The sequence below is a fragment of the Diceros bicornis genome, chromosome 10 (assembly GCF_020826845.1).
Source record: "Diceros bicornis minor isolate mBicDic1 chromosome 10, mDicBic1.mat.cur, whole genome shotgun sequence".
NCBI classification, from domain to species: Eukaryota; Metazoa; Chordata; class Mammalia; order Perissodactyla; family Rhinocerotidae; genus Diceros; species Diceros bicornis.
In genome coordinates, this window is record NC_080749.1 from 51054170 (window position 1) to 51069739 (window position 15570).

Below are 15570 nucleotides of genomic sequence, written 5' to 3' on the forward strand. Positions count from 1 at the left end.
AAAATCATTTATATCCTTAAATTTTCCTACATCAAATAGCAAAATTACCTATTTCTGATAAGTAAGTTACTTATCATAGTTTAACAGTTAATAATTTTAAAGACTTGAGAGTGATATAATTGTTCATAAAATATGCTAATTAGGGAATCCTATCAGAGTTTAATTTTACCCCTGAAGAGAAGGAGGAAAAAAGGCATAAATTATATAATTTTGTGGAACGATCTCTTATACGAGCACTTGAGAAGTTTTGTCATAAGGTTTAGATGAAATGTATATTGTGGCATTCATTTTAATGGATCTAAAGAAGAGAAAGAAAAAATCTTTTTATGAAATTAATATTTTAGCAAATACATCTGTGACATGTTTAACACAGATTACCAAACAAGAAAGTAGTGAATTTAAGAGTCAGAAAGATCAAAGTCCAAATTCTAACCAGATAATCTTGGGAAAGTCTCAGCATTTTACTAAATTTCAATTCCCTTGTCTATAAAATGGAGCTATTAAAAGCCTGCCTTGAAGGGCCATTGTGAGGATTAAATGACATGCAAACTTAACATGCTTATCTTGGCACCTGGCATACAAATATACAAACAGTAACTATTATTACTACCAGAATACCAGAAAAAGCAAAGTTATAAAAGTCAAACCCAGATGAAGCAGACATCTCTTCTTGAGTCAACTTTCTAGTATCTGCTTTGATGCAGGAGAACAGTGGCCCCAGATAATCTAAAGGTATAAATAGTCTAAAAGATCAAATAATCCAAATAAAATCATTTACAACTATATTTCTATTATACAATATTTTTTATGGCTTATTTACTTTCACAATCATTTTTTAATCAAAAATTAAAATTAAATTGAAAATTTGGGCTCTCCAAACTTTTTCCTTTTAGGAAAAAACAAGCTTAGGGTATACTCCACAAATCTCTATATATGATGTATGTAAATTTATTTATTAATAAATCATATACATACTATTACACTACTTGTCTATATTATAAAATATGTCCCCCAAATAAAAATTTTTAAAGTATGAGATAAATATAAATCAAAGTGGAGACATTCTTTTCTGTCCCCCAGTGAAATATCTTGCATGTGCCTAAGGAGGGTGCCCCTCACTCTGCTTTGGTTTTTTTTTTTTTTTTATTTGTGAGGAAGATCAGCCCTGAGCTAACATCCGTGCTAATCCTCCTCTTTTTGCTGAGGAAGACCTGCCCTGAGCTAACATCCATGCCAATCCTCCTCTTTTTGCTGAGGAAGACCAGCCCTGAGCTAACATCTATTGCCAATCCTCCTCCATTTTTTTCCCCAAAGCCCCAGTAGATAGTTGTATGTCATAGTTGCACATCCTTCTAGTTGCTGTATGTGGGACGCGGCCTCAGCATGGCTGGAGAAGCGATGTGTAGGTGCGTGCCAGGGATCCGAACTGGGCCGCCAGTAGAGGAGCCCACGGACTTAACCGCTAAGCCACAGGGCTGGCCCATCACTCTGGAGGCCAATACCCTAACAGTTCTCTAATCTCTCACCAAGAAAGAGCAGAGAGACAAACTAGTGATCTGGGGACAATGGAACAAGCAAGGGCTTTGAGGACCCCAATCCTGCATTGAAAACTACTCTTCCATTTATGGCTGGTGTAGCCTTGGCAAGTCTCTTCATCTCTTTGAGCCTCAGGGTCCTCTTCTATCAAAGGAGAGTGATTATACCTACAAATGATACTGTCTGGAAAACAAAGTGCTTGCAGCACAGTATCATTATTACTTAGAGCTGAAAGAAGCTTTCAAAGTTCACTTAGGACACTAGGCTAGAATGACAGTCTCTGGATTTTTAAGTCTAGGAGACTTGCCGAAAGCCACACAGCTGGCTACAGACAAATCCAGAACCATCCTGTTCTCTTTACTGAGCTGCTGGCTACCTCAAAAAGTGCGCTGTCAGGCAAGATTTCCCTGGGACTAAGAATTTAAACTTTGCTGTAAAATATCCCATAAAATTTACTCCATATGTAATCCATATAGGGGTACAATAAAAAGTTACCCACATATTGTCATTATTATATGGCTTAAAAAAATCCCACAAGTCACAGAGGAAAATATATCGTATTACCAGCACTAAAAATCCCTTCCATACAGTTTATTTTTAAATCTATACAGTGGGAAAAACTCTAGTCTAGAAGAAATGCTACCTAGATTCTAGTCCCAACCATGACATGGACAATTCACTTGATTATACTATACCTTGTTTTCCTTAGGTATTAAGTGGAAATGATAATATTCACACTTGTTGCAAGGATAGCATAAAATAATACAGGTAGTGAAAGGATTCTATGAATAACAATCATTATTGTTAATGTCCTCTCTTCCTGCAACAGTAAAATTGCAACACACACACACACATTTGAGGACTCAGTATCCTCTCAGACCCTTCTCTTTAGAGAAGAGACCAAAGATCACTCCACTAGGCCACAGGTAAGTCTCACCAATAAAAAGCACTGACATTTTGGGGCCGGCCCCATGGCGCAGCAGTTAAGTGCTCGCACTCCACTGTTGGCGGCCCAGGTTCGGTCCCCAGGCACGCACTGAGGCACCCCTTGTCACGCCATGCTGTGGCAGCGTCCCATATAATAGTGGAGGAAGACAGGCACAGATGATGGCCCAGGGCCAGTCTTCCTCTGCTAAAAGAGGAGGATTGGTATGGATGTTAGCTCAGGGCTGATCTTCCACACCAAAAAATCAAAAAAAACACTGACATTTTCTGCCCTCTCTGGTTGCCCTTTTTGTCCTCTGACCCGTATAGGGGCTGGCCTCAGTCCTAGACCCATTCTGATCCATTCCTTATCAGCAACCCCAGGCCCTCCAACCTGTAGACAAGGTGTACAGTTTGCTAAGGATGAGCCTCAGAATTCCATGTAGCCAGGTCACAGCATTTCCTACCTGACCTCTCCCTGACCAAGACGTCTCAGTCCTGAAGACCGAGCATCTGCCTTTGCTCACCTGTTTGGGACTCTCGTCTTTTACTAGATTTGATGTCTTAACCAATTAAGAATAGATACCATATTATGGGCCTACTACTGTGCTGGGTACTTACATACAGTATTTCCAATCCTTACAACAACCTATCAAGTGGTGATTATTATTCTACTTTACAGTTATGGAAACTGAGACTCAGAGAGGTTAAGTAACTTGCTGAAATTACACAGCTAGGAAGGGGGAATACCCAGATAACCATTTCAGTCTGGCTTCAAATCACATGCTTTTTCTAAAATATTTCACATCCTGATTCCCTACCTAGTTCCTGCCTAATCTAACCCTAGATTCTGGATCCTGTTCCTATGCCCTTGCAGAGGTCCTGCCAGAAATCACCGGACTGGCATACACCACAGTTCCCTGCTCCTAGACTTTCCTACTAACGGGAGCACACACTGGAGCCCACAGAAGCATTCTCTTACACATGCACGTACCTCAATTTACTGATTGCTGGACAAGCCCATATTGCTCCACATTTAGGCCCAGGGCATTGTACTGCAAGGCTTCCCACCTGTACACTTCCATTTCTCTCTCAACTCAAGCTTCCTTCTTTTTCCTGCCCGCTGATATTCCTGAGGTTCCAGCACGCTTCACATCTGAGCCTGCCTTACTTACGACGCATACGGCACCTTATTGTCTCCCTAGAATGATGACTTAAGGAACTGACAAATTATTCACTACCTTGGAAAATAACGTATTTCATTTGGATGAATAACTTGGATGAATTCACCATCAAAGAAAAAAGAACACAGCAGACTTTTAGACTTGTCTTTTAAATACAAAATAGGCATTCGAATTGAAAACATGTGTGAGTTTCGAGAAAACAAAAATTTTTTTAATCTCTATAGATACACAGGGATTAGAGTGGGATGGCACCCCCTTCCATTTTTAAAACTCAGGGACATTGATATAAAGCCTCAGTAGAGGCAATAATCCACATGAAATTTTAATGAGCTCACCCTAATCTCCAAGTTCTGAGAAATAGAAAAAGCACTGAAATCACATTTTTATAGGCTTTTGAAAAAGATATTTAGAAAGCATAAACGAACTATGACGTCCTAAGAGGGAACCTTGCAGTCTTACAGACTTGAATGATGCCATACATTTGCTACAGGTCATTTTACTGTAGACTTACAGTCCCGATTTAAAAGAAATACCCTGCACTTCTCATGCTCTAGTGAACAAAGCTATCCCCCAAGTTGGAGCTTTAGCCATGATTCCAATTACATAAATTTAGAAATCAATTTAGCAAAATTCAGATCAATAAGCAAAAGGTAGACACGAGGCTCTTACAAGGTGGCTTCAACTACTAGATCAAAAAATAAAATGTGAATGTGTTTCAGATGAGGCAACTGTGAACCACTATTTAAACAACTATCATTGACATGAGATGGGGTAACTCTGTTCCCATCACCAAGAAAGTGTCCAGAGAAATGTGCCAGGCCCATATGACACCTTTGCTCTAATTAGACTTCAAGGTGATCACACACAGCACTTTCTCCCTTTCTTTCTGGGGACTGACCAAGTATCAAAAGTTGGAATCTGGCTGAAGCAGAATGATTCAGTGAGGCCAGGTGGATGCGGAGCCTTAGAGTACATTTATACTTCAACAAGTGACTGTGCTTCACTTTGGTTGGCATCGTTTTCTTCTGTGTCAGAAACTGTTAAGTCAAGTACTCTACTATATTTGTGAGAAATGGTAGTTCATGCCCCTGGCAGCACTTGTACAGCAGCCAAATTGGTAAGAGAATCTTAAAGGGTAGAGATCAGAACTAATAAGTGTCAGGGCCCTAGCAAGGCAGCTAGCGTCTACTCAAAACTTCAGACTTCAAAGAGGGCAAAGTTGGTTTCCACACAAGTTCCCATCACTGTTGACAAGGTCAAGGATGTCAACCTATGTCAGAGCTTTTTCATGACTTGCTGCTATACTAATATTGTGTGTTTAGAGAAGATTTTCATGCCAAGGAACCACTCTGATTCTTTTTAATTTGCCATCAAAAAACATCAGAAGTCTTGTAGTTAAATATAGAACTAGCCTTTACATTTTCCTAAGCCTCTAACAGAGTTGATCTCAGCTAGTGTCATCAGAAAGGAACTCATTCTGGCTGCCCTGGAGCACAGGGAGGTACAGGTGGCCTTGCATATTATAATTTGACATCGATATTTTGGTTCTTTTGTGCTCCTGTTGTCCCTTGGTTCATAATGGGAGAGTGAGCAGAGGGACTTGCTGAAGGATCCCATAGTAGTTTTGCAGTCATAGGTCTTGCCTCAGACCTGCACATTCCTTGCCTTTTTATCTGTTGCCCACAAATAACAGGCTACACAGCAGAATCACCAAAACCACTGATTTTCCAAAGTAAATGACCAAGAAATTCTGGTTAAAAACTCATAGTTCCATATCAGACCTCTGCTACAATAATCACAACTTCATGTCTGGTTAGCAACACATGGATTGCCAGACACTAATATTTTGACAATACACTGTTAAAAGATAATTTTCAAAAAAAGGTAAAATCATGACTCATACAGATATAAAAATGAATTGCATTAAAGATTTTACTTAACTCAGTGAGAAAACTGAGGAGGTGTTAACAACCAACTCAAAGGAGAAGTCAAAAAAGGACAAATTTACATGGAGTAAAGAAATGTTGAGGGCCGGCCCCGTGGCTTAGCGGTTAAGTGCGCGCATTCCGCTGCTGGTGGCCCGGGTTGGGATCCCAGGCGCGCACCGAAGTACTGCTTCTCCGGCCATGCTGAGGCCACGTCCCACATACAGCAACTAGAAGGATGTGCAGCTGTGACATACAACTATCTACTGGGGCTTTGGGGTAAAAAATAAATAAATAAAATTATAAAAAAAAAAAAAAAGAAATGTTGAAATGAATGTGTAAATGGAGGCAAAACTAGCTTCTGCAGTGGGAGAGGGCAGTCAAATGAACTTCTACTAGAGAGGACAGAATTTGCATTTCTATAGCCAAGAATTGTTTTATATTGCTATCAGTTATCTACTGTTTACAGAATTGTAGAAAGCTCCCATAGAATGAGAATCAGGATTGGCCCTTGGCATAGCAGGTAAGTGCACGTGCTCTGCTCCTGGTGGCCTGGGTTCGGATCCCGGGCGCACACCAGTGCACCGCTTGTCAGGCCATGCTGTGGTGGCGTCCCACATAAAGTGGAGGAAGATCTGCACTGATGTTAGTTCAGGGCCAGTCTTCCTCAGCAAAAAAAAAAAAAAAAAAAGGAGGATTGGCATAGATGTTAGCTCAGGGCTGATCTTCCTCACAAAAAAAATAATAAACTTAAAAAAAAAAGAATGAGAATCAGATAACACAGAAGTGTGTCCCCTAGATAGCACATAGTTTTTCATCAAAACACAAAATTGTCCCTACAACATCTATATTTATACCAATTTGAGATTATGGAATTAATGGATAGGTAACTGTTGTCAAAGTAAATAGTCTGAAAGAATAGTGCAAATTATCAAAGATCTTTCAAGGTATGTGGCCAATAAGACTTTCCCAGTTTCTTATCATGAAAATGTCACTCCAGGGGCCAGCCCGGTGGCATAGTGGTGAAGTTCGAGCGCTCTGCTTGGGCAGCCTGGGGTTCAAGGGTTCAGATCCCGGGCAAGGACTGACGCAACACTTGACAAGCTATGCTGTGGCGGTGTCCCATATAAAGAGGAGGAAGATGGGCACGGATGTTAACCCAGGGCCAATCTTCCTCAGCAAAAAGAGGAGGATTGGCAACAGATGTTAGCTCAGGGCTATTTTGGCTCACAAAAAAGTCACTCCATGTTCAACAATAGTAGTAAATACTATTACGTGTCTAATGGTACATGCAGTTGGTTCCGGAATGCTGATTGAACCATTTTATTCCATGTTCATCGAGGAGCTATAGATTTTCTTGGGACATTGCTCTATATGCACGGAAACTTCACTCATATTTTAACAAGAGTAGAATCCGCGGAACTGAATAGAAAAAGAGCTCCTGGCACCATAATTGAGAGAATGATGACTCTTACATACAATGTTCCAAGTTCAGACAAGCATTTAGAATTGCCATATTGATTGATAATAAAGGTCTTCCCTTAGCGTCTCCTCTAATGCCATTTGGCTTTGATTTTATTTAGTTTTATTTTATTTTATTTGGTTCCACCAACTGAGATCTCACAAGTTCACAAAGTGAAGGAAGCAATAATTCCTCTCTAGTCACCACAACTGCTGAAATAGAGTCAACTGATATTTCTACACCTGCTTGTATAACTCAGACACAACTTGACAAATGGCACGCTCTTCCTTGGTAGATTATAAACCAAATGGAGACCAGTGGAAATATGTACCACAGGCCTGCCTAATATTTTTAAAGTATTAAACTGATGCAGTTTTGGTCTCATACCACCTAGTAATTCCTAGTTTCCCTGAGGCTTCCCACCTACCTAGCCTAGAACAAAGATGCCAACCAAGTTGCTTCATTAGCTCACAGAAGACACAACAGTTTGAAAGCAAAAGCAAAGGGACTGAGTTGCAAGTGCTTGAGAAAGTACAGTGATCATTTTGTTTTGGATTGCAACAGGATTTCACCTACATGATCTCAGCTAAAGCATAAAGGACTAAGCATAGAATTTTATATTAGCCGTAGCAACAGTGCCATATTGAAAGCAAGGGCAGTTTTTACCCCCACAAGGAGGATAAAATACCTCCCTAGGTTGGGGGAAGGAGGGAAGTTCAAATGCGAGTGAAGGGTCTGCTCCTTGGTTTCCTCCTCCTTTCACCTTGGATGAAATTCAGGCAGTCCTGGACTTTTCTGGTCACTCTCAGATAATAAAAAGCCCAAATGGTCACATCGAGTTGCAAAGTCTGGATTCAGGAAAATGAAATTGTTGCAATCTCAAGTAATTACCAAAACATTGAATTTGATTTAACAGTTAAACTTCTTCCCTCTTTCAACTGGGGTGCTTGTAGGTGAGTCAACCAACGAATGAAACCTGATCCTGTTTCCCCATCCTAGGCTTCTACCCCTTCGCTCCTATCTCACTATCTTGCTAGCTGTGTTTTCTGACTCCTCAAGGTCAAAGCAGGAGGAGGAGAGAAGGGAAAGGGGAGCAGGGAGGGGAATAGGAAAGTGATAATTTGATGCGGACTGTCATAAAACTGTCCTTGTCCTCTGGTCTGACAGATGTTTAAAGCTGGTTCTTTCACTTATGGTCCCTTTTGTGGGTCCCTTCAGAGGTTCTCACTGGGAACACTCGATTTTATTTCTAGTCCTCATGGATGCATTTTCCTCTGCCTGGGTGATCCACCTCAACATTCCACAGTCCATTCTCACTCAGTCCAGGCTTGGACAAGATTTAACAGAGCCCCAGGCCTGTTCTTTCTCCCAAGGACCACATCTGATGGAGGAAACACGCACACATCATTTGCTCCCTCCTTGGATCAACTGGGTAGTCCACATTCCTGCCTTTCATATTTTTCAGTGGAAAGTCAGACATCAGTCCACACTGCCACCCTCCGTCCTGCAACTGCATGAGTCACGTATCAAGATTTCTGAGGATCTCTTTTCACCAGGCTTGACATGAGAGGAAAGGAGACAGAGAGAGCTCACAACAGAGCTCTCTTCAAAGACATCTTCTAACCAATCTTCTCTTCTCATTTCCAATTCTGTCCTTTAGAACTTCGATATGATCTTTCTTTCTCCGCGATCACGATGTGTGCAGTTGCCTCTGTTCCTCGCCATGTCTTCTCACAAGTCTTTTAGGATCAAGTGATTCCTGGAAACAAAAGCAGAATCGTCCCATTTCCCGATGGATTTGAACGAAAACTGGTAATCAAATCAGGTACAACTCCAAGCGGAGACATTGGAGAAGAACCAAGCTGGGTCTATAATTTATCGCAGATGAGCTGGCACACATATTTATGCTGTATCAAGATCACTTGTATCTTACCGTATCACTCTGAAAACATCACCATCTGGACAGTTGGATGTGTTTTATTCAGGAATTGATTTTACTCTTTGTTTCTATGCTTCTGAACTAGTAGGTTGGTTCAGTAATAACTATGTGAGAACTTTTGTTTCAAAAAAAAGAACTTCGATATGACAAAGGTTTAGTAATTTCCCTTGAAATTTTATAAATCCTACTAAATAATCTCACAATTCATTCTTTTTTTAAAAAAATTTTTTTTAATATTAACGCTTTATTTACTTATTTATTTTTTGAGGAAGATTGGCCCTGAGCTAACATCTGTTGCCAATCTTCCTCCTTTGTTCTTTTTTTCTCCCCAAAGCCCCAGTAGGTAGTTGTATTGTCGTAGTTGTACATCCTTGTAGTTGCTCTACGTGGGATGCCACCTCAGCACGGCTTGATGAACGGTGAGTAGGTTCGCGCCTGGGATCCGAACTGGTGAAGCCCGGGCCACCGAAGCAGAGTGCACAAACCAAACTACTACGCCACCGGGCCGGCCCCTCTCACAATCCATTCTGCCATCTGGCATTTGTCATTTTAGGATCTCAGCCTAAACTTCCATTTATAGATCCTGTTACAAGTGTTTTCTACTATTAGAGGAAGCAAGGATTCATGAACAAGGTAGATTCAGTTATAGAGAAAAAAAGAAAGTTAAATGTTAACACATCTAAATTATGACTAAATGTTGGCCCAGCCTGATTCTTATTGACCCTCATATGATACATACATGTAATGGGAGAGAGTCCTGGAAAACTGGGATTCCTGAAGAACCCAATGGAAACAGAAAGCAGCTCTCTGGCCAAGAGAGGAAAGGCAATAGAGTGAAGAGGTAAACAAGTTGGCAGCCATCTGCAAAAAGATCAGGTTTCCCCTCTTTCAACAACATCAAAAGAGTTTGTGTACCCATAGCTCTGCAGCCCCAGAAAGAGGCACGTAGAGAAAAAAATTCACTCAGTTGTTGGCTACTGCTCAGTCTGTATCTTCAATGGAAGCAAGAGATAAAAATGTTCATGGCCAAAAAACAAAGACAGCAGAATCAGGAGCAACAGTGAAGAGAGATAATCGTTCAACTGGAGTGAACTTGCAAGAAAATTTTGACTTACAAGATTTGCTGCTTGCTGGGCATCTCAGGAAATGCTGAGTGACTGAGCACAAACTGAGTGTGCCAAGGGGCTTAAATACCCACCTACAAAAGAAGTTAAGTGGTATTACTTGCAAATTCGATAAATGAATTGTACAGCTTGGAGTCACACAAGATCTGTGTGAAGTTAACCCTACTAATGTTTTGATATGGTTCCATTTACTAATCTTCTTAACATAACTTCCTCAGTATTAGAAACACTGTGTTTCAGATGTCACCAAGAGTGCTAGGATAGCGGAACTATGTCACGCAGCAATATTCCATGAAAGCTGGAGGAACTCGTGACAGACTGTGCAGAACAAGAGAACATTAGTATTTTAATTCTCTCGCATTCTTGTGGTTGTCTGTTAGAGTAATATACAAGAAAGACAATGCCCAGGGAAGTATCAGAACAATTAAGGACTGTCACAGGAAGGCTTACTCGTAACCTACCCACGTGTTTAGAAATTTGCTTCTGCTCAGCATAATCATCTCCCAACCTAGCTTTGTTCCCCTGAAACCTGGTAAATCTACTCCTTTTGAGCCCTTCTATTTTAGTTACTACTGCCGTGCAGCCGATTATGCCAAAACTTAGCATCTAAAACAACTTTTATTATGCTCATGAATTCTGTGGATCAGGAATTTCAACAGGGCACAGTAAACGTGACTCGCCTCTGTTCCACAATATTTGAGGCCTCAGATTGGAAGACTCAACAGCTGGGATTGACTCTATGGCAGAGGAGGGAAAGATGTGCTGGAATCATCTGGAGGTATATTCACTGATATGTCTGGCAGGTAATGCTGCGTGTCAGCTGAGAGCTTAGCTGGGGCTGAGCACCTACACACGGCCTCTTGTGTAACCTGGATTTTCTCACATGGCAGCATGGGAACTTGCATGTCGGCTCAGGGTTTCAAAAGCTGAATCGACATCACCTTTCTGACATAGCCTCAGAAGTCACACAGCATCACTTCTGCTGCATCTATTGGTTATTAAGTGAGTCACAAGCCAGCTGAGATTCAAAGGGAGGAGATATATACTCCATTTCTTGATGGAAGGAGTGTCAAAGAAATTGCAGCCAATTTTTAAAAACAGCTATATCTTCCTTCACCATCACTTGGATACACGCGGCAATGTCTTAAGGGCTTATCTACTTTTTTGGTCATCATTTCCCCATTTTGAGTTATCAGGCAAAGTAAGGTAAAGCTTCTCTGAGATCAAGCTCTCTGCTTTCTCCCCTTCTACTACCTCACCTGGCCAAGCACACACAAACTCATAAACGTACACACTCACCACAGTTTTCAGGGAATTAATTAAGCAAACAAACTTTCTTTGTTGTGCTTAAGATTCAGGAAAACCATCAGAGTCAATTTTAATTTCGGCTGCAAGATTTGCAAGCAAATCTTGAATTGCTCACCATCAACATAAATTAAGCTTTCATTTTTTTTCCTCTTTCAGAAAATCTTAGTAAGCTTTCTATCAACTCTTTTATGTCAATTAATTCAATTTTTTAAAAACATGATTAATTTTCATACTAGCCATTGTTTCATGATATACAATTATATAAGCATTGTTTCAAGGTAAATGTTCTTTCTAGTCCATAACATAAAAATAAAATATTTAATCTATTAGCACTAAAATAATTCTTATCTTTTTTTTTTTAAGATTTTATTTATTCATTTTCCCCCCCCAAAGCCCCAGTAGATAGTTGTATGTCATAGGTTCACATCCTTCTAGTTGCTGTACGTGGGACTCGGCCTCGCGTTGGACGGAGAAGTGGTGCCTTGGGGCGTGCCCGGGATCCGAACCCGGGCCGCCAGCATCAGAGCGCGCGCACTTAACCGCTAAGCCACGGAGCCGGCGAATTCTTATCTTTTTTTAAAAAAAATATTCTTAATAGCCAGGTGAACAATGACTATTGCTAAGGAAGTTGAGAAAAACGTATTCACTTTGAAACATTTTTTTCTTTAATCACTACTGTTGATAGAAAGCACTATAGGGCCTGGCCCGGTGGCACAAGGGGTTGAGTGGGCGGGCTCCGCTGCGGCGGCCCGGGGTTCGCCAGTTTGGATCCCGGGCGCGCACGGATGCACTGCTTGGCAAGCCATGCTGTGGCGGCGTCCCATATAAAGTGGAGGAGGATGGGCACGGATGTCGGCCCAGGGCCAGTCTTCCTCATCAAAAAAAGAGGAAGATTGGCAGATGTTAGCACAGGGCTGACCTCCTCACACACACACACACACACACACATACAAAGTAAGCACTATATTTCTTAGAAACTCTTTACCATCCTTAAAAGAAAAATTCTTTTTCTGATCATATTTTTGTTCAAGTTGAGAGACATTTATTGTATGTCAATCTTTGATACAACAGATGCATAAAAATCACTCCAGTTTTTAGCAAGCCCTCTTTTGTGGCTTCTTGGTGTATCATTTGCTGCTCCATGATTATCAGCAGACCCAACACATTGGAGGATAGTTACTCTGCCCACAAATCCATGCAAATGCGAAAAGAAAATATCTTTAATTTATTTAGTAAATTCACTAAACTATTCTATGGTTGTTTTTACCATATTATGCAAGGATAATCGAGGAATTTCAACCACATTTCAGATTAACAAGATTTGACAGTGATAGGGCCGGCCCCGTGGCTTATCGGTTAAGTGCGCGCACTCCGCTGCTGGCGGCCCGGGTTCAGATCCTGGGCGCGCACTGACGCACCGCTTCTCCGGCCACGATGAGGCCGCATCCCACATACAGCAACTAGAAGGCTGTGCAACTATGACATACAACTATCTACTGGGGATTTGGGGGAAAAACATAAAATAAATAAAAATAAAAAAAAAAAAGATTTGACAGTGATAAACAGCATTGACAATGAAATAGAAGAAACACAAAATGCTCTAGGGTTATCCAGGCTGACTTATACCAGAGAAATAAATCCATATCTCATAGAAGAGTTTACATTTACAAGAATAGTTTAGAGGTAACTGACGTAAAGCAGAATGTGAATGCCATAAGAGAGATTCGGAGTGCTTTAGGGATTAGAAGGCTCAAAGCACATAGGTTAGAAGAATCATGAAAGACCTCATAGAAGAAGTGCCTACAGACAAACTTTCAACCAACTGCTTAGAATTCCACCCTTAAAATATAAATTAATGCTCGATATTTATCAGGTATTTCTTTCTTTTTTTTTTTTTTTTTTTTGTGAGGGGGATCAGCCCTGAGCTAACATCCATGCCAATCCTCCTCTTTTTGCTGAGGAAGACTGGCCCTGGGCTAACATCCGTGCCCATCTTCCTCCACTTTATATGGGATGCTGCCACAGCATGGCCCGACAAGCGGTGCATCGGTGTGCGCCCAGGATCCAAACACGGGCCGCCAGCAGTGGAGCACGTGCACTTAACTGCTACACCACAGGGCTGGCTGCCAGATATTTCTGGAAGACAACAACATGGAAGAGAGAGAGCAAAACAAGCAAACAATATGAAAGAAAAACTAAAAAATTCAAATGGTGAGGAGGGAAAAGGAGGAACACAAAACAGAGAAGAGATAAAAATTTACAGACAAACAAAGAACAGCCTCAGAGAAATAAGAGAAAGTATATCATGAAAAAAAGAATGAAAACAGATAATCCAAGAAGAGGAAAGAGGTCTTGGAAATTAAAAATCTATGCATTAAATTTTTTTTTTTTTAAGTAGGAATTTTTTTTATTTTGCTGTTTTTTTTTTTTATTGATGTTTTAATGGTTTCCAACATTGTGAAATTTTGGGTTGCACATTTTTGTTTGTCCATCACCATATATATGACTCCCCTCACCCCTTGTGCCCACCTCCCACCCCCCCACCCCCCACCCCCACTGCCCCTGGTAACCACAGTCCAGTTTTCTCTGTCCATGTGTTGGTTTATATTCCACATATGAGTGAGATCATACAGTGTTTGTCTTTCTCTTTCTGGCTTATTTCACTTAACATAATACGCTCCAGGCCCATCCATGTTGTTGCAAATGGGACGATTTTGTCTTTTTTTATGGCTGAGTAGTATTTCATTGTATATATATATACCACATTTTCTTAATCCAATCGTCTGTCGAGGGACACTTAGTTTGCTTCCACTTCTTGGCTATGGTGAATAATGCTGCAATGAACATAGGGGTGCATAAGCCTCTTTGGATTGTTGATTTCAGGTGCATTGGATAGATTCCCAGTAGTGGGATGGCTGGATCATAGGGCATCTCTATTTTTAATTCTTTGAGGAATCTCCATACCATTTTCCATAGAGGCTGCACCAGTTTGCATTCCCACCAGCTGTGTATGAGGGTTCCTGTTTCTCCACATCCTCTCCAACATTTGTTGTTTTTTGTCTTGGTGATTATAGCCATTCTAACAGGCGTGAGGTGGTATCTTAGTGTTGTTTTGATTTGCATTTCCCTGATGATTAGTGATGTTGAGCATCTTTTCATGTGCCTATTGGCCATCTGTATATCTTCCTTGGAGAAGTGTCTGTTCATTTCCTCTGCCCATTTTTTGATCGGGTTGTTTGTTTTTTTGTTGTTCAATTGTGCATTAAATTTTTAAAAAATTAAATAGAAGAGTTGGAAAATAAAGTCTTCCCAGAACATAGGAAAAAAGAGAGCAGGGGAATGGGGGAAAATGAAAAATACAAAAGATAAGAAAATCAGAACGAGTCCTGGTTATGGAACATCTGATAGTTCTGAGCGCCAGGAAGAGAAAAAAGACAAAATGAAAGAGTGAGAATCTAAGAAATAATTCAAGAAAATTAGTGGAGCTGAAGGACACAAGTCTGTAGCTTGAAAGGACTCACCAAGTGACCCATTCCAAGGACATTAATTTCAAAAGTCCCATTCCAAAAACAGCATTATATAATTACTGACTATTGAGGATAACATGAAAATCCTTTAAGTCTTCAGAAGAGAGAATAAAAGATCACATAGATATAAGACACAGAGAAATGAAAATGGCCTTGAACTTCTCAATAATGACTCTAGATGACAGAGACAAAAGATCAGAAATCTTAAAAATTCTGGAAGATAGATGTCAGCATCATGGCAGAGTGAGTTGTTCCATTTCTCTCTCCCCTCTAAGTTACAACTAGTAGGACATCCATTGACCAACAAACGATTCCCTGCGTAGCACACAAGAATGCCTGAGAGATCCAGAAATCTATACATCTATAGGTGGGTGGACTGGACCTCCTCGAAGCAGTGGAACTAAGGGAGCAGCCCCTCCCCCTTCCCTGGTAGTGGCAACTCCAACACCCTATCTGAGGCCTTGAGAGCCACGGCAGTACCATGACCCAGCCCCCAGTGGTGGCACCCCCAACACTTACCCTGCCAACAGCAGGGGCTGCATACAAGACTCCAGGCCCCTGGCAGCAGTACCAACATCCGTGAACCCAGCACCCCCAGCAGCAGTGCTTCTAACACCCCCAGAAAACCTGGGAGCAGCAGC

At 41.0% G+C, this 15570-nt stretch overlaps 1 pseudogene; it reads left to right on the top strand.

Annotated features, from left to right (window-relative positions):
- The first annotated feature begins 8718 nt into the window (after positions 1 to 8718).
- Positions 8719 to 8907, top strand: LOC131410515 (large ribosomal subunit protein eL39-like; annotated as a pseudogene).
- Positions 8908 to 15570: the final 6663 nt, after the last annotated feature.